The sequence below is a fragment of the Melanostigma gelatinosum genome (assembly GCF_949748355.1).
Source record: "Melanostigma gelatinosum genome assembly, chromosome: 18".
Classification (NCBI taxonomy): Eukaryota; Metazoa; Chordata; class Actinopteri; order Perciformes; family Zoarcidae; genus Melanostigma; species Melanostigma gelatinosum.
In genome coordinates this window covers 14677707-14703180 of record NC_136651.1, presented here as the reverse complement: position 1 = coordinate 14703180, position 25474 = coordinate 14677707, and the positions used below count along the sequence as shown (strand labels likewise).

General features: G+C 41.3%; 1 pseudogene across 1 annotated transcript; it reads left to right on the top strand.

Annotated features, from left to right (window-relative positions):
* The first annotated feature begins 6655 nt into the window (after positions 1-6655).
* Positions 6656-8192, top strand: LOC306792342 (volume-regulated anion channel subunit LRRC8A-like; annotated as a pseudogene). The gene is made up of 2 exons: positions 6656-6673; positions 6737-8192. The product of its transcript is annotated as a volume-regulated anion channel subunit LRRC8A-like (transcript).
* Positions 8193-25474: the final 17282 nt, after the last annotated feature.

Here is a 25474-nt window from a genome sequence, read left to right as displayed (position 1 = left end):
CTGGTACCATCATAGCCTCCTTGGATGCAGAAAAAGCCTTCGACAGAGTAAACTGGACATTTCTCACAAGCACATTACAAAGATTTGGCTTTGGGGAATCATTGATTAACTGGGTTAAATTCTATGTACTTCACCGTCAGCCACTGTCATCACTAATGGACAAACCTCACAAAGCTTCACACTGCACAGGGGGACTAGGCAAGGATGCCCACTCTCTCCCTCACTTTTCAACATTTTCATTGAACCGTTAGCTGCAGCTATTCGTCAGAACATCTACATAAAAAGGAATTCAAACACTCAACACCCATCACAAGATCAGTCTCTATGCAGATGATATATTGCGCTTCCTACAAAACCCCTACTCATCACTACAGGAAACTATTAAAGTCATGGAAGCATTCTCTAATATCTCAGACTACTCCATTAACTGGAGTAAATCATCCATCCTTCCATTAGATAGTAACAGTTGGGATGGGGCAGCCCATACACCACCTATCCCTTTCTGCACAGGTGCCATCACGTATTTGGGAATACGCAGAACAGCTACAGTTAAAATGACAATACTTCCTCAAATAAATTACCTATTCACAATACCATCTCAACCCACCCACTCCTGGTTCAAGTCGCTTGACTCAATCATTACTCAATTCTACTGGAAAAATAAAAACACCAAGAATTAAACTGGCCACTCTACAAAAACTCTCACTCTGGTTTGGTTTTTTTAATTACTATTATTATATATATATATATATATATATATATATATATATATATATATATATATATATTTTTTTTTTTCCTCCATCTCAAAAGGCTCAAGGACATTCTCTCACACACACACACACACACACGCACACATACACACATACACACACACTGACTATATGATATTTGCTGGCTTTTATCCCACTGTTCTTGTCATCCTCTTGTTGTTATGTCTATGTATTGTCTTAATATTGTCTCGTGTCTTTCAATAAAAAAGATTAAAAAAAAAACAAAAAAACAAACCAATAGTCTCATCACTTCTGTGTCCTATTGTATCTCCCTGTCCGCTCAACTCAGCCCTTACTTTCGGGACGAGGATGAAAGAGGATAGCTGGTCAAGTGGTCATAAAAAATAAAAGGTCTTGTTTTATCCGGTTCAAACCAGAATGGCAGTACAGTCGCTGAGGGCCTCCTCTGTGACGCTGCTGCTTCTGTACTTGCACTCAGACATTACAGTACACAGTAATACCATTTGCAAGGTATTAAAAAACAACATTTGACATCAATGTAATTTCCACACTGTATGACAAACAGATTAATTACACATCCCAGACCAGAACAGTACATTAAATATGCTACGGCTTGAAACTTGCAGCAACAAGTTCAAACTGTAGATAATGGCCTCTCACATGACGGCACTGGTAAGTAAGTAAACTGTAAGAACAGAAGATGCATGTGGCATGTTTGTTGAAGGACGTTATCCTAGCATCCAGTTCCAGTAAACAGTGCGACAGACTGGTATCTTTAGTTTGAAAGAACATCACAGATTTCTTTCACAATATCTTTACACAGAACAGTCATCTTATCTCGTCTCTGCATTCACACTGCCCATCTCCCCAAAACAAAGGACTTCTACTTTGTGTAACTAAAGCTTTCTGATGTCCAGGAGAATATGATGTAATTATTTGTGATTAAAACTGGATTCCTGTTTGTAGCCATACCCCCGGTGCATTTCTCCTGAATCTGTTCCCTGAACAGACCTTCTATTGTGTACAGGCATGTCTTTGTCCATGAGGCACTGACACACGGTCTGATGGAGCTGCAGGTGAACCTGGCCGACAAGAGAGCCAAAATATCACAGGGCCGGATATGACTTCCCTCAAGAACACTAGAGTCTCTCAACTCAAGCTACGGTCAAAGACAAGTAGAGAAAGAAAATCCTGACAAAGATATCTCTCTCTGAAAATGAAATGAAGTAAACCTGAAACCACAGCAAACTGAATTTAGGAATTAGAGACAAAAGACAGACTTCGGTGATCCCCTTACTCTTCATCCAACGCCATCATCGGGTCAAAAAACTAATTTGTACAAATATCTGCAGCTCCCGTCCACCTCAATTGGACTTTATGTTTAGCGCTAATTAGCAAACGTTAGCGTACAAACACCTTTAAGTAGGATGGTGAGCGTTATATCCACGTAACAGCGCCATGTTGGGGTTGTCTTTTTGAGCTTGTTAGCGTTATCAGAACGGTGATCTTTCGGACAGACGAATTGCTGTGTGTGAACCTTATGTTGGACTGCCAACCTGTTTATTGTATACCCATCAACTCACACAAGGCATTCTGGGATAGCTTCCAGCCCCCTTAAGAAAATAAGTGGTTTAGAAAATAAATGGATGGCTGGATGGAAATATTGATGGAAGCCAGCGTTCCCCAATTACTGGCTTGATGTTTTATTACATTAGATGATATGCACTTTTTGTGTTCGGTATATCTCACACACGTTTACTGGCTTCTTCGCTGTGCTGATGGTGCATGGATGAGTGTCAATCTAAAAAGGGTGTGGCACATTTGGGGATTCTTTCACCAGTTCTTCCAGTTGTTGAAGCCGTCCACATCCCAGTGCAGTCGATGCTTCACACGAGCCTCAGACCATCTGATAATTAATAAAAGGACTCGCAGTGATTACTCTATAAACAAAAAACTGAATCAGAAGCAATTTTGAGCCAAGCATTTAAGTCAGTTTTTAAGCAAAAATGCCAAACATTTCCTAATTCTTGCTTCTCCAATGAGAGGATTTGCGGTTTTATATTATTGTACATTAAATACTAGTATATAGCATAAGATTTTGCTCTCTTCAGCATTAATAACCTTTCCACAAATATATATATTTGAGAGGTTACTGGTTTTTATTAGTCTGCCTGTTTGGCTGCATTTTGATTGGGTGCATCTTTTTGAGGTGTGGATGTTAAATGTTTACTGTAAATAAAAAGAAATCCAGGATCGTGTTCTTGGCAATCACAGACCCCACACATCCTTCCAAAACAAGATATATTTCCTGTTCCTTGAAATCAAAAGAAACACTCCTGATCTCACCCATCTGCCCAAAACCTGGTGTTGCAGCAGGCAGGGCTTTGTTGTCAGTCTTGACCAGGTTTAACTGGTTCTAGCTACTTTATTTTTCACTACAACACTGCTTCTGTGTCACACACAACTGTGTAAAGGCACGTGTTGATGACATCATTAAAATAATGTGAATATATTTGATTTGCAACCTTACAAGAAAGGACTGTAATATTGCCATCCAAATTTATATTACTACAAATGACACCAGCTATATTTAAGATCTTACATTCATATTACAGATAAACTATATCTTATAGTATACCTGCAATATTGGTGTCATAATGAAACACGGGGAGGAAAGATTAGATCAAACAACAGCGCTTTACTGAGACATATATCACAATGTATTTATTAATGTTTGCATTTAAACCATTGTTAACTATCCTAGTATCCTAGCAACATTGTTTGTGCTGTCGGCCACAATACAGCAGAATTAATAACCGTTGCGTTGCCTTTCTGGCCTACAAACGTTGAGCGATAATGGCTCATTAGCTATTTTGGGGGGGGGATTTAAGATTAAATAATATGCTGTCTACCCCGGAAAGCGACCTCATACCGATACCCTGTGAGCACGCTGCGGCAGAGAAACCACCGTGACCCGCATGGCTATTAAAGCCAGTCAAACAAATAAGGGAAATTAAGAGAGAGAGAGACAGACCTTGGTAAAGACGGTGTCTCTCTGCTCCGCCGCACACGGGTGACACATTTCTCAAACGTTTCTCAGCAGCTGTAGCCGGTCGGACACCGGGCTGGCGCCCCGTACAACAGTGACGGAGGAGAAAAACCACACGACGGTATAAACCAGAGCGGTGCCGTCCGCTGTCACGAAGACAACTGCTATTGCACGAGACTGGCGGAAGTACTAATACAGAGCCGCCATCAAAATAAAAGCACGGCAGTAGTATGGCAAAGTTGGTTAATTTTAAGAAATCAGAATTTGACATATTTCGTATGATTGTTTTAATATTACGTACAAATGATGTGTTTATAGCCCAATTAGTGATATTATATCATAATCCACTGTCCATTCCCAAATCCATTGTCGTTGTTGTTTATGTTCATATTCTTCGATATTTATATTTATATTGTACATAGTAGTTAAATGTTAAAGGTTTATGCTTAGTTTCTCTGTTCTACTTTGTTGTCTTTAATGTCCTTACGCATATGCATACATGGCCAATAAAGCTGAATCTGATTCTGATTGTTTCCAGTGTTTTCTTTTCATTTTTTACAATTTGAGATACTAGATTAGCAGTATGGTACTGCATTGTAAGCATATCATATGTTTTTTATTTCATTAGTAACTAGTAACTATAAGTGTCAAATAAATGTAATGGAGTAAAAAGTACAACATATTTAGTTCTAGTATAAAGTGGCATACAATGGGAATACTCAAGTTAAGAGCATGTCAGAATTGTACAGTACAAAGTAAATGTACTTTGTTACATTCCACCACTGGCAGTGCCGAGTTACACCAGATGAATGGTTATATTGCAATTCCATAAATTGCTCTTCTGTAAAGATTCATAATATATCTTAAATATTTGACTGTGTTTAGTGGCGTAGTGTTGACTTTACAGTGGCCTTTTAACTACTTGTATTTGCAAATCCTCAACTGTTAATAATCACAATGCATTTTCTACAATGACATGCACATAACTATATACATCCGAAGTACATTTTGTGCAATGTTTACAATGTAATATTCTACATCAGAATACAAGAAAAAACAATGATTTTTTTATAAATGTTTTAAGTCTCTGGATTGTGGAACATAAGTGATGTGCAAACCAAGTCAGTAACAGAGGAATACAACAGACACAACTGTATGTGGACTCACCACAGAGGCGGTGTGTCAGCACTGGGAGGCCTCCTAGTTTCAGACTGACTGCAGTTCCACTTACACAAGCTAAGCCCACCGTTCAGAGCAAGATTAAGCAACACACCCTTCAGTCAACACCAGTTCACCAAATTTGTTATTTGTGCTGATTGCCATTCAACTCAGCTGCGCCCTCCTGCAGCAGCACTGCCCTCAGCCAGTTGGTGAAGGTGGTTTTGCTATGCATAACCTGCTCTACTTCTCCCTTTCTCTCTAAACATTGGCAGACGATGAAGCGATGACAACTGTTTGTGCATATTTCTTTGTGCAATACTGCAGGATGCCTCCCCAGACATGTCTTTGAGATTGGAAGAAAAAGTCTGACTCTGAGAGGTGTTGTCAAATTATTTATGACACCCTCTGGTGGTTGTGTCAAAGAAGTGACTTGACTTCCCCACACCAGGATGTTTACTTAATCAAAGCTGAAATCAAATTTTGTCTTTGAATATTAACTTGAAGCACTTTTAATATATATATATGTTCGATGGAAGTATATGTAAAGTCAATATGTTGAATAACAACATAAAATGATGTTCATAATGGTGTCGCTAAGCACTTTAGAGATACACACACCGCTAATACAATTTCCCGATTTTTATCCCCTCCTCAAACACATCAGCCGGGGTGAAAAACAGCGGTTTCAGGAGTTTCTCACAGTGAGCAGAATGAAACTGCTACATCGGGAATCAAATAAACGTTTTGTAAAGACTGAAATGCTCCTGAATCCAAACTGACTAACCTAGCCATGACAGTAATGGCAAGATCTGGTACACCCCTCAAAACATTTAGGTTCATTATCTTTGCGGCAGAAATAAAGAACATCCTAAATAAAGCCCGTTTGTGAGGATTTACTTGAAAAGCAATCGGTAGCTTCTGAGGAAGTCGACGGGTCAAACAGTAGCTCCATCAGAGAGAAACTAGATTCGGGGGACAGGAGTTCACCATGCTCAAAGAATCATGTGGTCCCACGTGACGTTAAGTTAAATAATATGTGTTGTACAATAAATATGTCCAAGCTGACTGAAAGAATAAAAGAAGATTAAAGCCTCAGTCATGTGGCTACAGTTAAAGCCAAAACTCCCAACCTGTGAAGATCCCAGTAGTCAAAAGCGTTGACCTTTCTAAATCCCTTATCTGGCCTTTGAGCGAATGTTATTCACACATGACTGTAGAATAGATTGGCGGAGATGGATGACCTCTCTAAGAACAAAGGAAATGAGAATGAGGGTTCAGATTTAATGGATTTGTTTTCCTCTCACCCGGTTTGCCGTCACAGCGAAGTACTGCAGGTTCTGGAGGAAGCCCACGTCGGCGTGGATGCTGGTCAGGTTGTTGTGACTCAGGTCCAAGAAGCGCAGCTTGCGGCAGAAGAACAGCTGACTGGGGATTTTCTCTATCTTGTTGCGGTTCAGATACAGCCTCTCCATGTTGGTGAGCGTTCCGATCTGAATGGGGATGTAGGCGATCTGGTTGTACCACAGCTTCAGGCACACGAGCCGGTGCAGGTGCTGGAAGCTGATGATCTCCTCGATCGTCTTCAGGTTGTTGTCCTTCAGGTCGATCTCCTCCAGGTTGTCAAACTGTAGATGGAGTGCGGAATGCCCCAGGGCAGCTGTGGCTACAGACGTAGCTTACCATCACCGGTATGACTGGGCGAATGGTGTGCATGGATCCTTGTAAAAGCGTCTTTGAGTACTTAGAAAAGCGCTATATAAAATAAAGGATTATTATTATTATTATTATTAAGTTCACCCGCACAAGCTCTAAACTGGAGCACTTTGTCTCCATCCTCCTCAAGTGCTTTGACTCCCCGTGGACAACCAGGGCTTTGTCTGAGATGGTGGTGGAGGAGAGCGACCCCAAGCCTTTGGGGAAGATGAACGGCTCGACAGACAAGAAGGCCTCGTGTGTGAGCGAGGACGTTGAGGCTAGCGTGCCCATGCTCCAGTGAACAAAGTCCAGGATTGAACAAGGAATAATCGATCGCTCAGAAACTGGGGTTTTGGATAAAAAGGAAGGGGAGCAGGCCATGGCTCTTTTTGAGAAGGTGAAGAAGTTCAGGATCCACGTAGAGGAGGGTGACATCGTGTACCGTCTTTACATACGTCAGACCATCATCAAAGTAATCAATTTCATACTGATAATCAGCTACACAGCCTACTATGTACGCTACATCAGGTTCAGTGTGGTGTGCACGGTGAACATTCAGAAACTTACAGGGTACAGCACGTTCTATTGTGCTCACCCGTTAGCAACTCTTTTCAAGATTTTGGCGTGTTTCTACATCAGCCTGGTGGTGGTTTACGGTCTCATCTGCATGTACACTCTTTGTTGGATGGTCAGCCATTCCCTCAAACGATACTCCTTCGAATCGATCCGTGAGGAAAGCAGCTACAGCGACATCCCCGACCTGAAGAACGACTTTGCCTTCATGCTCCACATGATCGATCAGTACGACCCTCTGTACTCCAAGCGCTTCGCTGTGTTCCTGTCCGAGGTGAGCGAGAACAAGCTGCGGCAGCTGAACCTGAACAACGAGTGGACGCTGGGGAAGCTGAGGCAGCGCATCACCAAGAACTCGCAGGAAAAGCTGGAGCTGCATCTGTTCTTGCTCAGCGGGATCCCGGACACGGTGTTTGACCTGGTCGAGCTGGAAGTGCTCAAGCTGGAGCTCATCCCCGACGTGACCATCCCGCCGATCATCGCCCAGCTCTGCAACCTGAGGGAGATGTGGCTCTACCACACGCCGGCTAAAATTGAGGCGCCAGCTCTCGCTTTCCTGAGAGAGAACCTGAAGTCTCTCCACGTCAAGTTCACGGACATCAAGAAGATCCCGCTGTGGATCTACAGCCTGAAGAACCTCAGCGAGCTGCACCTGACCGGGAACCTGAGCGCCGAGAATAACCGCTACATCGTCATCGACGGGCTCCGGGAGCTCAAGAGGCTCAAGGTGCTCCGTCTGAAAAGCAACCTGACCAAGTTGCCACAGGTGGTGACGGATGTGGGTGTGCACCTCCAGAAGCTCTCCATCAACAACGAGGGCACCAAGCTGATGGTGCTCAACAGCCTGAAGAAGATGGTCAACCTGACGGAGCTCGAGCTCGTTCGCTGCGACCTCGAACGCATTCCGCACTCCAACTTGAACCAGAAGTTACTGCAGGCCAAGAAGATAAGGGTGTGGAGTAGCACCAGATAGGGGAAATATTTGGCAAACCAGTGCAGTTTGTTCTCGTAGCAGACGGCGTCGACATAGTTGTACTGGTGCTGGTCGAGGTCGTACTGAATCCCCTTGGGTTCCGGCGCGTCGGCGCCGCTCACATTCGGGACCGGCATGGTCTCGCAGGACCTGTTGACCACCCACTTGCAAGGCAGGCAGATCATCTTGTCCTGCGTGACCTGCAGCGTGCCGCCGAACACCGCGATCATCAGCATGACGATGGAGATGTAGTCGGTGAAAACGTCCCACCATGGCTTCAGGATGCGGTACGCTGGCTGCGTGTCAGCAAAGTACCGGAGCTCTGTGATGGGAATCATGATGGTTTATCTGACAAGACAGAAAACAGGGAATTAGTGGGGGACATATCAAGTTTAAATCATAATACAATGTTTCGGAAACCTGAATGTATTGGGGGGGGGGGGGGGGGGGTAAATGTTAGCATATCAAAATGTCACTCAACAATGATACAACCTGCTATGTGGCTCTACAAATGTGAATATTTTATTTGCTAATAAACTGAATATCTTTAGGTTTTTCGACTGTTGGTCACATGAAACCAGCAATTTAAAGATGTACGTTTAGTCCCGCAACTTGAGATGCTACTAATGATTATTTATACGAAATGAGATAAACAGCAAATCGTCACATTTGAGAAGCTGAAACTGGCAAAAGATTGAAGTTTTTGCTTGAAAAATGATGATGCTGAAACTATTAATGGATTATCAAAATAGTAGCGGATTACTTTTGTGATGTTGGACTTATTGAAAGCAAACACCCTTGTGTATCCCCAAGCTTCTTTATGTATAAAGCAACGGACTACATTTCCTAAAAGATCTAAACAAATTAAAGTGTGTAGTACAGCGTAGCTACCGCTAAACAAATGAACAACATGTTAAGAAGAGGAAAGACATCCCCCTTCTGCTCGCTGCAGTGAAATAAAGAATCAGGCAAATTAATAAATCCGACACACAAGTAGGGACTCAACTCCAAAACAGTTATCATCATCACACATGGAGTCCATTCAGCGAGTTTAAGGCCAAGTGTGGAGGACACCAGACATGTAGCACACAAAGAGCGGCAGTCATCGTATCTGCTGAGGAGTCTAATGTGCACCGGGGTTATCCTGGGTGGGCGCGCTGCATGTAGCGAGATCACACTGCGGTTCACAGACTGCAGAGCCAGCTGGATGTAAAAAGCACTGCAGAGCCTGAGACAGCATGCATGTTCACACATATTTCATAATATACATCTCCTGATGTGCAGCAATGTGTCTGCACAAACATGTTCACGGCACGATGGATATGGAGCAGTGTCTTCTTTAAAGGACGACGGTTTGGAATTTAATCTTTAAGAAGTCGGCATGAAATCACACTTAAACATCTGGTCGGGATACTGAACAACAACTCTCTCAGCAAATAGGAAGTAAAACCAAGCGGGCTGTTGACCACGTAGCAAAGAAACCCCAAAACCAGAAGACTCTCCCGGGCGTCCATTTACACTTAAGCACTGTCAAACCACAGCTACTTACATTACTCACATTAACTCACAGATTAGACAAAGTCACTCCATCCATAATTCATCCAGATCAAACCGGCTTTATCAAAGGTAGACATTCATCCACTAACGCACGCAGACTGTTTAATTTAATCAATTACTCATCATTACAACAAACTGGTACCATCATAGCCTCCTTGGATGCAGAAAAAGCCTTCGACAGAGTAAACTGGACATTTCTCACAAGCACATTACAAAGATTTGGCTTTGGGGAATCATTGATTAACTGGGTTAAATTCTATGTACTTCACCGTCAGCCACTGTCATCACTAATGGACAAACCTCACAAAGCTTCACACTGCACAGGGGGACTAGGCAAGGATGCCCACTCTCTCCCTCACTTTTCAACATTTTCATTGAACCGTTAGCTGCAGCTATTCGTCAGAACATCTACATAAAAAGGAATTCAAACACTCAACACCCATCACAAGATCAGTCTCTATGCAGATGATATATTGCTCTTCCTACAAAACCCCTACTCATCACTACAGGAAACTATTAAAGTCATGGAAGCATTCTCTAATATCTCAGACTACTCCATTAACTGGAGTAAATCATCCATCCTTCCATTAGATAGTAACAGTTGGGATGGGGCAGCCCATACACCACCTATCCCTTTCTGCACAGGTGCCATCACGTATTTGGGAATACGCAGAACAGCTACAGTTAAAATGACAATACTTCCTAAAATAAATTACCTATTCACAATACCATCTCAACCCACCCACTCCTGGTTCAAGTCGCTTGACTCAATCATTACTCAATTCTACTGGAAAAATAAAAACACCAAGAATTAAACTGGCCACTCTACAAAAACTCTCACTCTGGTTTGGTTTTTTTAATTACTATTATATATATATATATATATATATATATATATATATATATATATATATATATATATATATTTTTTTTTTTTTTTTTCCTCCATCTCAAAAGGCTCAAGGACATTCTCTCACACACACACACACACACACGCACACATACACACATACACACACACTGACTATATGATATTTGCTGGCTTTTATCCCACTGTTCTTGTCATCCTCTTGTTGTTATGTCTATGTATTGTCTTAATATTGTCTCGTGTCTTTCAATAAAAAAGATTAAAAAAAAAAAAAAAAAAAAAAACCAATAGTCTCATCACTTCTGTGTCCTATTGTATCTCCCTGTCCGCTCAACTCAGCCCTTACTTTCGGGACGAGGATGAAAGAGGATAGCTGGTCAAGTGGTCATAAAAAATAAAAGGTCTTGTTTTATCCGGTTCAAACCAGAATGGCAGTACAGTCGCTGAGGGCCTCCTCTGTGACGCTGCTGCTTCTGTACTTGCACTCAGACATTACAGTACACAGTAATACCATTTGCAAGGTATTAAAAAACAACATTTGACATCAATGTAATTTCCACACTGTATGACAAACAGATTAATTACACATCCCAGACCAGAACAGTACATTAAATATGCTACGGCTTGAAACTTGCAGCAACAAGTTCAAACTGTAGATAATGGCCTCTCACATGACGGCACTGGTAAGTAAGTAAACTGTAAGAACAGAAGATGCATGTGGCATGTTTGTTGAAGGACGTTATCCTAGCATCCAGTTCCAGTAAACAGTGCGACAGACTGGTATCTTTAGTTTGAAAGAACATCACAGATTTCTTTCACAATATCTTTACACAGAACAGTCATCTTATCTCGTCTCTGCATTCACACTGCCCATCTCCCCAAAACAAAGGACTTCTACTTTGTGTAACTAAAGCTTTCTGATGTCCAGGAGAATATGATGTAATTATTTGTGATTAAAACTGGATTCCTGTTTGTAGCCATACCCCCGGTGCATTTCTCCTGAATCTGTTCCCTGAACAGACCTTCTATTGTGTACAGGCATGTCTTTGTCCATGAGGCACTGACACACGGTCTGATGGAGCTGCAGGTGAACCTGGCCGACAAGAGAGCCAAAATATCACAGGGCCGGATATGACTTCCCTCAAGAACACTAGAGTCTCTCAACTCAAGCTACGGTCAAAGACAAGTAGAGAAAGAAAATCCTGACAAAGATATCTCTCTCTGAAAATGAAATGAAGTAAACCTGAAACCACAGCAAACTGAATTTAGGAATTAGAGACAAAAGACAGACTTCGGTGATCCCCTTACTCTTCATCCAACGCCATCATCGGGTCAAAAAACTAATTTGTACAAATATCTGCAGCTCCCGTCCACCTCAATTGGACTTTATGTTTAGCGCTAATTAGCAAACGTTAGCGTACAAACACCTTTAAGTAGGATGGTGAGCGTTATATCCACGTAACAGCGCCATGTTGGGGTTGTCTTTTTGAGCTTGTTAGCGTTATCAGAACGGTGATCTTTCGGACAGACGAATTGCTGTGTGTGAACCTTATGTTGGACTGCCAACCTGTTTATTGTATACCCATCAACTCACACAAGGCATTCTGGGATAGCTTCCAGCCCCCTTAAGAAAATAAGTGGTTTAGAAAATAAATGGATGGCTGGATGGAAATATTGATGGAAGCCAGCGTTCCCCAATTACTGGCTTGATGTTTTATTACATTAGATGATATGCACTTTTTGTGTTCGGTATATCTCACACACGTTTACTGGCTTCTTCGCTGTGCTGATGGTGCATGGATGAGTGTCAATCTAAAAAGGGTGTGGCACATTTGGGGATTCTTTCACCAGTTCTTCCAGTTGTTGAAGCCGTCCACATCCCAGTGCAGTCGATGCTTCACACGAGCCTCAGACCATCTGATAATTAATAAAAGGACTCGCAGTGATTACTCTATAAACAAAAAACTGAATCAGAAGCAATTTTGAGCCAAGCATTTAAGTCAGTTTTTAAGCAAAAATGCCAAACATTTCCTAATTCTTGCTTCTCCAATGAGAGGATTTGCGGTTTTATATTATTGTACATTAAATACTAGTATATAGCATAAGATTTTGCTCTCTTCAGCATTAATAACCTTTCCACAAATATATATATTTGAGAGGTTACTGGTTTTTATTAGTCTGCCTGTTTGGCTGCATTTTGATTGGGTGCATCTTTTTGAGGTGTGGATGTTAAATGTTTACTGTAAATAAAAAGAAATCCAGGATCGTGTTCTTGGCAATCACAGACCCCACACATCCTTCCAAAACAAGATATATTTCCTGTTCCTTGAAATCAAAAGAAACACTCCTGATCTCACCCATCTGCCCAAAACCTGGTGTTGCAGCAGGCAGGGCTTTGTTGTCAGTCTTGACCAGGTTTAACTGGTTCTAGCTACTTTATTTTTCACTACAACACTGCTTCTGTGTCACACACAACTGTGTAAAGGCACGTGTTGATGACATCATTAAAATAATGTGAATATATTTGATTTGCAACCTTACAAGAAAGGACTGTAATATTGCCATCCAAATTTATATTACTACAAATGACACCAGCTATATTTAAGATCTTACATTCATATTACAGATAAACTATATCTTATAGTATACCTGCAATATTGGTGTCATAATGAAACACGGGGAGGAAAGATTAGATCAAACAACAGCGCTTTACTGAGACATATATCACAATGTATTTATTAATGTTTGCATTTAAACCATTGTTAACTATCCTAGTATCCTAGCAACATTGTTTGTGCTGTCGGCCACAATACAGCAGAATTAATAACCGTTGCGTTGCCTTTCTGGCCTACAAACGTTGAGCGATAATGGCTCATTAGCTATTTTGGGGGGGGGATTTAAGATTAAATAATATGCTGTCTACCCCGGAAAGCGACCTCATACCGATACCCTGTGAGCACGCTGCGGCAGAGAAACCACCGTGACCCGCATGGCTATTAAAGCCAGTCAAACAAATAAGGGAAATTAAGAGAGAGAGAGACAGACCTTGGTAAAGACGGTGTCTCTCTGCTCCGCCGCACACGGGTGACACATTTCTCAAACGTTTCTCAGCAGCTGTAGCCGGTCGGACACCGGGCTGGCGCCCCGTACAACAGTGACGGAGGAGAAAAACCACACGACGGTATAAACCAGAGCGGTGCCGTCCGCTGTCACGAAGACAACTGCTATTGCACGAGACTGGCGGAAGTACTAATACAGAGCCGCCATCAAAATAAAAGCACGGCAGTAGTATGGCAAAGTTGGTTAATTTTAAGAAATCAGAATTTGACATATTTCGTATGATTGTTTTAATATTACGTACAAATGATGTGTTTATAGCCCAATTAGTGATATTATATCATAATCCACTGTCCATTCCCAAATCCATTGTCGTTGTTGTTTATGTTCATATTCTTCGATATTTATATTTATATTGTACATAGTAGTTAAATGTTAAAGGTTTATGCTTAGTTTCTCTGTTCTACTTTGTTGTCTTTAATGTCCTTACGCATATGCATACATGGCCAATAAAGCTGAATCTGATTCTGATTGTTTCCAGTGTTTTCTTTTCATTTTTTACAATTTGAGATACTAGATTAGCAGTATGGTACTGCATTGTAAGCATATCATATGTTTTTTATTTCATTAGTAACTAGTAACTATAAGTGTCAAATAAATGTAATGGAGTAAAAAGTACAACATATTTAGTTCTAGTATAAAGTGGCATACAATGGGAATACTCAAGTTAAGAGCATGTCAGAATTGTACAGTACAAAGTAAATGTACTTTGTTACATTCCACCACTGGCAGTGCCGAGTTACACCAGATGAATGGTTATATTGCAATTCCATAAATTGCTCTTCTGTAAAGATTCATAATATATCTTAAATATTTGACTGTGTTTAGTGGCGTAGTGTTGACTTTACAGTGGCCTTTTAACTACTTGTATTTGCAAATCCTCAACTGTTAATAATCACAATGCATTTTCTACAATGACATGCACATAACTATATACATCCGAAGTACATTTTGTGCAATGTTTACAATGTAATATTCTACATCAGAATACAAGAAAAAACAATGATTTTTTATAAATGTTTTAAGTCTCTGGATTGTGGAACATAAGTGATGTGCAAACCAAGTCAGTAACAGAGGAATACAACAGACACAACTGTATGTGGACTCACCACAGAGGCGGTGTGTCAGCACTGGGAGGCCTCCTAGTTTCAGACTGACTGCAGTTCCACTTACACAAGCTAAGCCCACCGTTCAGAGCAAGATTAAGCAACACACCCTTCAGTCAACACCAGTTCACCAAATTTGTTATTTGTGCTGATTGCCATTCAACTCAGCTGCGCCCTCCTGCAGCAGCACTGCCCTCAGCCAGTTGGTGAAGGTGGTTTTGCTATGCATAACCTGCTCTACTTCTCCCTTTCTCTCTAAACATTGGCAGACGATGAAGCGATGACAACTGTTTGTGCATATTTCTTTGTGCAATACTGCAGGATGCCTCCCCAGACATGTCTTTGAGATTGGAAGAAAAAGTCTGACTCTGAGAGGTGTTGTCAAATTATTTATGACACCCTCTGGTGGTTGTGTCAAAGAAGTGACTTGACTTCCCCACACCAGGATGTTTACTTAATCAAAGCTGAAATCAAATTTTGTCTTTGAATATTAACTTGAAGCACTTTTAATATATATATATGTTCGATGGAAGTATATGTAAAGTCAATATGTTGAATAACAACATAAAATGATGTTCATAATGGTGTCGCTAAGCACTTTAGAGATACACACACCGCTAATACAATTTCCCGATTTTTATCCCCTCCTCATTTTCTTACTTTCAAAATATTTGTTGAAAAGGAAGCTACAGTCAAAGTGTTATTGCAGCAGGCACTAAGTAGCATCCTATACGGCAAGTAAAGTTCATTAGGATTCAGTTAGATTACTCTTAGTCTTAAACACCACAGCGTTCCCAGTAGATGCCTTAATTATGCACTAATACCTGGACAAGTTTGTTCAAACCTCCGGGAGATTTATGGCCTAGGATGCCCAAACACTCTCTCTTTGCTTTGGTGTCTGGTTCCTGATAACAATATTTTTTTTGCATTGTAATTAGTTTTCATACTATTCACACAGAACAGCATAAATAGTTTTGACTGAAATACTGTAGAAAGGCAGTGTGAGGAAACGCTGTGAGAAAGTGAGAAAATCAACAAAAGTAAATATAAAATATTTCTGAAATAATGAGATTGTGAAAAGAGAACACAAACTATTTAATATAATAATATACATATAAACTCTGTGCAGGTTTCCATCTAACGATACCCTCGTCTTAGCTGCAGTGAAGCCAGAAAAAAGGAGTCTTTTGTTATCGTGACGTATTGAGAAAGTACACAATATTCTAAAACACATGGTAGACATGGTACGTGAACCCAAATAACATCGAATGTTGTATTGGTCACTTGACATCAAAACTACAACACAAAGCATGTGGAAATATGTGGATTTTTAGAACAACTCCATTTCTGAGACTAGAGACATGGTGAAGGGCGATGGCAGGAGTCCTAATAGATACTTTTATTATTTTTGCACAGAGTTGAGGGTGCTGATGCTTTTTTTTTTTTTACCTTAACCTTATTCCTGGAAGACTGGAATGCCCGAGAGGAAACCCAAAGTACACATGCAACATTCACACAGAGCCCTCTGTGTGCCACAAGGTTGAGTTGTGATCCCAGGACTCAACTACTGTGAGAGTGTGGAACATTTTTAAATCTATGGACATGTCGGTCATACAGTTTGCTCAGACCCAGCACACTACAAAAGACCCACCAGCTATTTAGCACTACGGCTAGCTAGCTAGCTAGCTAGCTAACTTGATTGATTGATGAGTACTCTACTCCTCTACGTGTTATGGAACATATTGAAATGAATTCGCTACATTAATGTGAAGTGATAAGCTAAACATCCTATCTCGGGCTTGTCTCTTATGAATTGGCAATGGTACACCATGGCAATTAATAAGACTCATTGAGCTCGTTGCTTTGGGTTCATGGCACATTTACTGTACAGGTCAGTCTCACCACTCTGCTATCAGTAGCAGCAGGCAGCTCTTTTCAGCAAATGAATAAAGCAAACACACAAAGTTGCCAACTAGCCGGTGTGAGCATGTAGCAGCTAAAGAACCACTTTATTCTCTCAGGAGTTGGCTTTCCATCTGCTGTCTGTGTAGACAGGCTGTTGTTTGCATAAACAATTGTATAAGGTGATTCCTGACAGACTGACGTGTGTTTTTCAGTTTGTTGCGGGGTTCTTCTGCCCCCAAGTGGCCAAAAAGTAACTCAAATCAATACAGCTTGAGGAACTCTCGACAGTCGATCCACCCTGCTGCAGATTGTTATGCTCCGAGGCCTCTACACAGCAGCCTTTCCATCTCAGTTCGTACTCAGACTGAGGCATACAGGGAGTTGTGTTGGGGAACACATGCAGTTACTGGAAATCCAATATAAAGTAAAGCAACAGAAAGAGAGAGAGAGAAAGATTTGCATGGTGATTTTGGGATTAGTATGAAGCTGACTTTCACGAGATTCTTACTGCTGCTGTTTAGCCCTCACACACACACACACACACACACACAGAGACACAGACTCTGAGCTAATCTATTTCTGATGAATTGTAAGACCAAGGCCGGGTCGTGTCTGTGCCCACTCATCAGCTTGTTAAATCTCAGCTTCTGACACATTCTGCATTTAAACAGTTTATGGTAATAAGGCGTCATGCTGCGAACAGCCACTGACCTGTTTTATAACCATTTTGAACTCAGTTTGTCGTAAAGTAAGAGCGTGCTCAGTCAACCTTTACACAGTTGTTTTTAGTACTTCGTATTCCCTGTTTCTATTCATGTCATTCTGGTCTGAATACATGTTGTGAGGGGACTTAATAAGCCAAAGCGGTCTGAACAAGTTTGTGTGTTTACTGCCTCTGTACATGTATGTGTGTGTTCATTATAGCTAATGGGAGTAAATGTTGGTAAAGTATGGTCGTTTCATCAATATTCAGCTTTGAAATCGTTTACAGTAATTACCTGAAAGACTGTCAGAAAAAGAGCAGACATGAAGAGAGAGGGATTCAAGAAAAAGAAAGCAACATCATGAAAGGAGAAAAGCTGAGACAGCAAGTCAAGTAGTAGCAGATGGTTCTGAGACCGGCAGTCCTCTCTAATGTGGAGTACTAGGTTTGATAAATTGACTGCTAAGATGGCTCTAACTGTTTCTTAAGAACTTTGATTCACTGAAGAGGAGGGCTCAATGATGTTCATTAAAGATGCTCAGATTGTACACACTGATCTTCCAGGTCAGGTTCACCGGCTCCAGTAGGTTTTCAAAATTCCGAATAAGTTTAGAAACAGCATTTAACTCAACAATACTTACTTACTGTTTGAAATATACTCAAAAGCACTTTTGATTGTGTCTCTCAGGAGCGTGTGGTGGTGGAGACTTCTGATTGGCTGGCGGTGGTTCCATATTGGGCAACGTGGCCCTACCAAACGCTGTTGTTACCACGACGGCATGTCCTCAGGATCAACGATCTCACCGCAGAGGAGAGGGAGGGTGAGTGTGAGGACGCCGACAGTGAGTGACTGAGGGAGCGCTGAGGTAATCAAGATTAGTTCAACGGGGAACCTGCAGGTTTGGTTCCTGACCAAAGGGCCTCCTATATGTGTGTGTGTGTGTGTGTGTGTGTGTGTGTGTGTGTGTGTGTGTGTGTGTCATGATCTTCCATGTGCATTCACAGCACATTCAAACAATTTTCAGATCATGGAGTTCAAATCAACTCAATAAAATATGAAACTTAAAATCAACTACACCCAAACCTTCTTACAGTATGGGCCAATGTTTGAATTATTGGATGCTAGTTATGAATGGATGATGTCTCAATTTCAAGCATGCCTCCATAGCTAACACTATAGTAGTAGATTACGGTGGTTGCATGTATTTGTTGCCTGTCAACCCTCCCTCTATATAGTTTATAGCAATGCTTTGCTAATCATCAAGTAAATTAGTTGTTTATCGTCGTTCACGTCCCTCTCTCCCTGTCTTGATGGTATTTAGATGACTCAAGCAGATGCTGTTGTTGTTGTTGCATGATAACTAATTCTCTTAAGGTTGTTGAGATCTTGTGAGATTACGTACCGGTCCCTCTCAAGGACAAACACCACTGCATCTGTGAATCAGCAGCTGGCTCACTTGGAAGACTTCTGGTGACAGCTGAGGGTCTGTTTAGCTGATTGAGCTTCTATGTAGTGGAGGTGTGAAGCCGAAGCTAGATGAGATGGATCGGTGGGATAGGTGTCTTACCAATGTTTCACACTGAACACGGGGAGGAATCAGCACAGACTAACCGTCAGTAGTGCCTGCAGCCATTTTAAACAACAGGTGGATTTGTTGAGACGAGCGACTGATGCAGGGATGTTAATGATTATTGAATCAATCAATCACCAACAACAATTCAATGAAGAGTGTATGTTCAAAGTGGTCTGAACAGTGTGGGACATAAGTTAGCAGAGTATTTTCAGCTGTTTTTTATGTGACACTGTATAGCACTGTGCAAGGTGTCTTGTTGGACATTTAAATACAGCTTTACATCAAACCCCATTACTGCTTTCGGCAATTTGTCCATAAATGTTCTTATTGTCTTAAATATAGTCTATGTATAAGTATGTATAAGTACAAGTGTTCTGCTTGTTAAGTGCTGCAATAAACCCTGGAAATTGTGCAGAATCATTATGTTTAATCTGGTGTATTCAGAATGTAGTTTGGCCATTTGTTGAAAATGAGAATGTTGATAGATTGTTTTGAACAGTGTGTTTATTTAACTGATAATTCAAATACTCAATGTATTCGGTATTGTGAATGTGCCTGATTCAGAAATACCAAATTGATTTGGGTTGAGCCGTAAACGGCACGTGTCCGTTGTAAATGAAGATTTCCTGGAGTCAAAATTGGTTATTAAGACATATAAACTTAGATTAATCAATTAATCAATTATGAGTTGATGCAGGTGATCAATTGAGGAACTTCCTTCAAATTTGAATCCCTAATTTGATCACTCCCTTACTCACTAACACATATCCCCTTTCCCTTCCCACTGTCCTCCTGTTTTCTGTCTGTCTATCAGGTCTGGCTGACATTATGAAGCAACTGCTGACAAAGTATGACAATCTGTTTGAAATCTCGTTCCCCTACTCCATGGGCTGGCACGGTAAGACGACAGAGTTTAAAAAGAGAAAGTTTCAATAACAAGAATCATTTTTTAAAGTTTCTTTTGTAGAGTGACAGAAGGAGAGAGGGACAGATGGCGGGGGAAGATTAAAGAGAATTTAAATTTAAATACATGAAAATCTGGATGGATTGGCGCACAAATACTGCTACAAACTGGAGGCTGTTCACATATCAGGCCAGCCGTTAACAAGTTCACTTCGTCAGTTTGATAAATGAACGCGCTCCATTCACATTATCTGCACAAGTCCTGAAATATGTGAGGTAGAGTCACAGTCAGTTTTTTTTTTCCTCTCACGTATACAACTTTACATTAGTTCACATCATGCACCAACGTGGCATTAATATCACATGAATATTGATTAGCTCGTCAATCATCTCTGCTGACAAAGGAGAAATCCTCACTTTGATGTCTTTAACGCTTCAATGCACACTCAGACACATCACCTTATTTAACATTAGCATTCATTTGGAGTTGTGTGTCTTTCCAGCTGATGAATATTAAAATCAGTCACTCCTTTTAGCTCCTTTTTTGGTCTCCTCATGAGGGAAATATCGGGCTCTCTAGCAGCTGAATGCTGTTCGATAGCTAGTTGCTAACATTTTTTCGATGTACCATCTGATGCTGGGAAAGAATTGTACACTGGGTGTTTAGAGCTTTGCTTTTTTGCTCCCGGTTGCTGCTGGAATACATGCGGAGAGTGTTGAGTTCCCAAAAAGTGAAGTGCTGGGCCATAAAACCAAAAACCATGAGCTGAAAGAGGCTAAAAACGCTACATTGGGCTTAGATGAACGACAGAATATGGGGATAATTCATCACCATGAGTGACACCCTTCACATTTGACAGTCATTTGTTCCGTTGATGATATACAGATATTGATTAGACCATGTGTGAAAAGGGGGGATGTTAAATGTTAAGCATTAAATGAAACACTTAAGACCAAGTTAGCTAAATGTTGTGCTGACACAGGTCTGCCTTGGACAAAAGCTTTGGTTTTCCTCCCCATGTGGGCACGGAAGCACCGAGAGCACCACTCAAACCGCCTTATGCGAACATTTGAAATGTAAACATATTGTGCACAATTGTCGTTTGCTCTATCTAACATAAGACAACAGGTAGCAGCTGCCCTCCAGAGACCAGCTGAAGGACCTCTCCATAACCTGGTGATTTCGAGGTGGTGAAAGACTTCAGAAGGAAGTCCATTCCAGGTCCTCCTCGTCACTCAGACGGCTGTCAAAGTAGCTGAGATGGCAACTTGGGTTCACGCGTCACATTGCAAAAAGATTCCAGATCCAGGAGAAGCTTCAGGTGAGCGAGCACCTACACCAAGTGTCAGCCAACCGGCACCACCGAGGGACGAGAGACGGACGATGGTGCCATCGACAGAGGAGATGCAGTGATTCACGGACGGGATCACGACGGGCAGTTAGCCGACAGACACGTGCGTGTTCTGTGTTAACTGTCTACAACTCGACGTGGATGCCACGCAAGGAAGACGGCTGGAAGAGCCCCTCTCGACACGTGTTTATGCCAGCAAACACAAGAAAAGAAGACCGGTCAGGCTTCTAAAGGACGAAAAACTTTTTATGATAACTATATTCACATTATTGCTCGTTTTGTTTTCATTTTATTTCTGTATAATTCAATCTGTCTGAGCGGACCAAAGAGAGTGGCGGGATAACAGTGTCTCTGACAGTTTTGTGGAAACCTCACGGTGGCAACGCAAGCAAAGCTGCTCACACAAACCAGTTGCTCGGGTGAACTCCATACAAACTGGTGGCTGTTGCACTCAAGACAGTTTTTGATTTTTAACCTTTGTGTTAATTGAATTATATTGCCTGCTACATCCATGGGATCTTTTATCTCACAAGAACAGTTTTTCTTCAGTTCTCTCAAGTGGTGTATTTTCAAATCATACTTGTGGGTAATACTTCTGTTGTTGTTGAAATGTCCTTATAACATATTTTTACTATATTGTGTGATTACTATGTAATCAAAGAGTGGAATGTGATGGGAAAATATGTCAGTCTACTGTTTTAGGGTTAAGAAATGTGAGTTTTAGAAGAGCAGGCACTAAACCTTGTGTTTTCTAAATGATTCTCGTAAATTTCGGATCCAGGGGTCTTGTGATCTGTTATCTTGGTATCTGTTTTCCTGTGCATTATTTGTGTTCAAAGCATGACCCTCTTTAGGTATTTATGATGGGTGATGGTTCACCAGTTTATTCCGTCTCTGCAATACTGTGACTTAACTCTTTGACCAGGTTACAGTGACATCAAAGGAAGCATCTGATGTCTCCATAAATATTGTGGGACAAACTGATAACAAAGGGATTCGTAAACCGGCCATAAAGCGCCTTCAGGGTATCGTAAAGACAGGACACTGTGCTTCAAAGGAAAACATCTGCCTTGACATCTTTTATTATACCAGCATGCTGTTTGGGTATAAATGTCTATGCATTTGACTGTGTCATTAGAGCACCTCTCGCAGATGACGGTGATGTGTCTGTGAGACTGTGTTCTCTTTGCTTGCAAGCAAATAAATTGACTATTACAACTTTGATCGTTCATCCAGACTCTGTTTCATTTGACATTGATTTGTTAACACTTTAACACTCTTCTCCCGACTATTCACAGAAATATTCCACAACAGTCTGCGAGTGTGTGTGTGTGTGTCATTGTTTTTGTCCCTTTCCAAGAACAAATTTCACCGGTCAGTTGGTCAGCACAAAGGCCACATGCTGCGCTTAATAACAACCACTGTTCCTCTCTCCATTCATGTGTTTTCTTCTCCTCCTCAGTCTGTGTAATCACTATGGAAACAAATAATACATAAAGGAAGTGGGAGAGTTGTACTCTTCTTGCATTCGATTTTCTTTACAAATAGTTAACACGCTTATTTTTTCAAGTTTTGTTTCCTTTTCTTTCCTTATCTCCAGGTTTTCCATGACTGGAGTCTCTGTCTCTCTTGAACGTGACTCTGGGCAGCTGTACGGCAGAGATGCCGTACGGATACCAACCCCGCATGAGGGGGCTTTACATCGCCACGAGCTCGTCATCGCAGAGCTGGCCATCATCGGCAACTTCCTGGTCTGTCTGGCCGTCAGCAGCAACAAAACACTCCGCACTGTCACCAATTACTTCCTGGTGAGGAAACCTGTTTCGACCCCATCTAAAATGTCTTATCATGACATACGAACCTGTGGTTTGAGGAAAACTACGAGCAGATATCTAAAGGACCAAAAGTGTGTTTTACTCTGTGTAGGTATTATTGTCAGTGGCGGATATCCTGGTGGGCTTGGTGGCCATTTCCTGCGCAGTGCTGACAGACCTGGGTCGACCTCACCATGACCTGCCCCTCTGCCTGCTGCTGCTCAGCATCCTGATGGTGCTCACACAGGTAGGAGCATCTAACCTGGTGGCTTTGGGGATCAATTGCGGTTGGAATCCTGCAGGGCAAGAGCGCCACCTATAATGTCCCTTAATACTGAATTGATCAAACTTTCGACCTTTGAAGGTTTCTTTTATTTTGTGTTGATGCCAAGGAACTAATATATTTCCCCATCATGCTTAAGCGTCTGTAGTGACACTAGTCACTACAGAGAAAGTATCCACCAATGTGTCTCACCCTCTGTAGTGTTTACATATTAATATAGACAGTACACCCCCCCCCTATGTGTCTCACTCTCTATAGTGTTTACATATTAATATAGACAGTACATACGGGGGTGTACTGACCCCGTTAGTGTCTGTATCTCTACCTACAGTCTGTTGTGGGGGGCAGTGCCTTTAGAAACAATGAACAGAACAGACATCAAGGATCAAACAAGGCAAAAGCGCTGAAAATATGAAAATATGAAAATATGGGGTACATGAATTGATGTCAGGAAGCAATGTTGTCAAGAAGCCGCACATTGATTTTAGATCATTGCCTTTGGGTGGATCATTTCTTTTATCTATTCAGAGTGACTACAGTTGTTGGTTTAATGTCCAAGACTGTGTCAGTCAGAATGCAGTGAAAGAGACGTTAAAACACAGTTAGCAGAGGAGGGTCGTCATGGGTCCAGCACACTTTCCCTGCATCACTCTGCTTCAAATCACCCCAGATGGGACTCGCAATCCCTGACTTAGGCCAGTGCCTTATCCATTAGGCCACTGGGGCTCCAAAGTAAAATGTGGGGAACATGAGACCAATACATTGATGTCACGAAGCAAAAACAATGCTCTCGTGCTCAGAAGCTAATGCATCGTCTTCAACCATCAGGTGAGGACATTAAAGGAACGTCCCCCGTACAAGCGTTACCGAGGACAAGACGTCTGCACAGGAGATTTAGCTGCATTCCCACATGTCCTGCCTGTGTAACTTCCTCCTCCTCAAATGTTGCCATGACAGCCAGTCTCATCATGTCTCACGTTGCTGTGATGGGATTTCTGCCTGTAATCCCTCATCTTGGCCTGTGTGCCTCTCCTGGAAGCAGCAGTAACACCTGTCTTTACTTTCTCTGGCTGTATGTAAAAAGCCTGTTGCAGTACATCAAGTCGTTGTTCATCTGGCGCATAACTACACTACAGAAACATTACACACCTCAATAGCTTTTTTTGTCAGTTATTTGTTTAGTTTAATTATGTTGTTGTTTAGTATATGTAGTATTTTGGTTTGTTTGTTGATGAATTGGCTAACACTGAGGACGCCTGTGGTTACATGTATGAGTCGGCAGCTACAGGATCTCAGAGTCAATGTTGAAGCACTTTAACGTTTGGATCTGCATGAAGCTCATCAATACAAAACATGAAGTGTGTTTGATAAGAACTAAATTGACCAGTTTTTTTTTGAAGGAACTGAGCCTTTTTTAAAGAAGGAAACTATATATTTGTGTTTTTATTATAAGGGATTTTTTTTACTAGAAGTGTCGATAAGTAGAATAAAATAATCCCTTCACATCACAGACATGTTGTTTTAAGGTCTGCATGCTTTTCATGAATCTGTTTTCACAATAAAAACCCTCACAAGTAAGAGAGGAAGCAGCAGTAGTTTATTAAATAATGTTTAATCCATTTGTCAAGACAGTACAGTCGACTACAAATACGTCTAAGGTAGATCGAGTTTTAGCCAAAATGGTCATTGTCGTACTGATTCTATACCAAACTGCTCGTAACATCAGCTAGAGCCATGCTGCCGTCCACCTGCTACATGGTGTTCTTTCCGTTCATCTCTGTGGTGTAGATCACCCAGCGGTGACGTCCTGAACACGTTTAGGAGACAAACAAGAGTTTATTAATCCAATCTAACAAGTGTTATTTGACAAAACAACCCAAATCTGAACATCCTGTGCAAAATACTTCTGACAACAATATGTTTTAGTGAAAATGTCCTGCTTGAAATCATTTGGGGATACTCGACTCGCCAAAGAAGTAGTTATTTTAATGCAATAATGTGTTCATCACTTTAATGTTGCAAAGGTGGAGCTACTTTTAAATAATACTGCTGAGTATCTTACACTATAATAACACATCATAATCTATTTGTTAATTAATATTTTTGA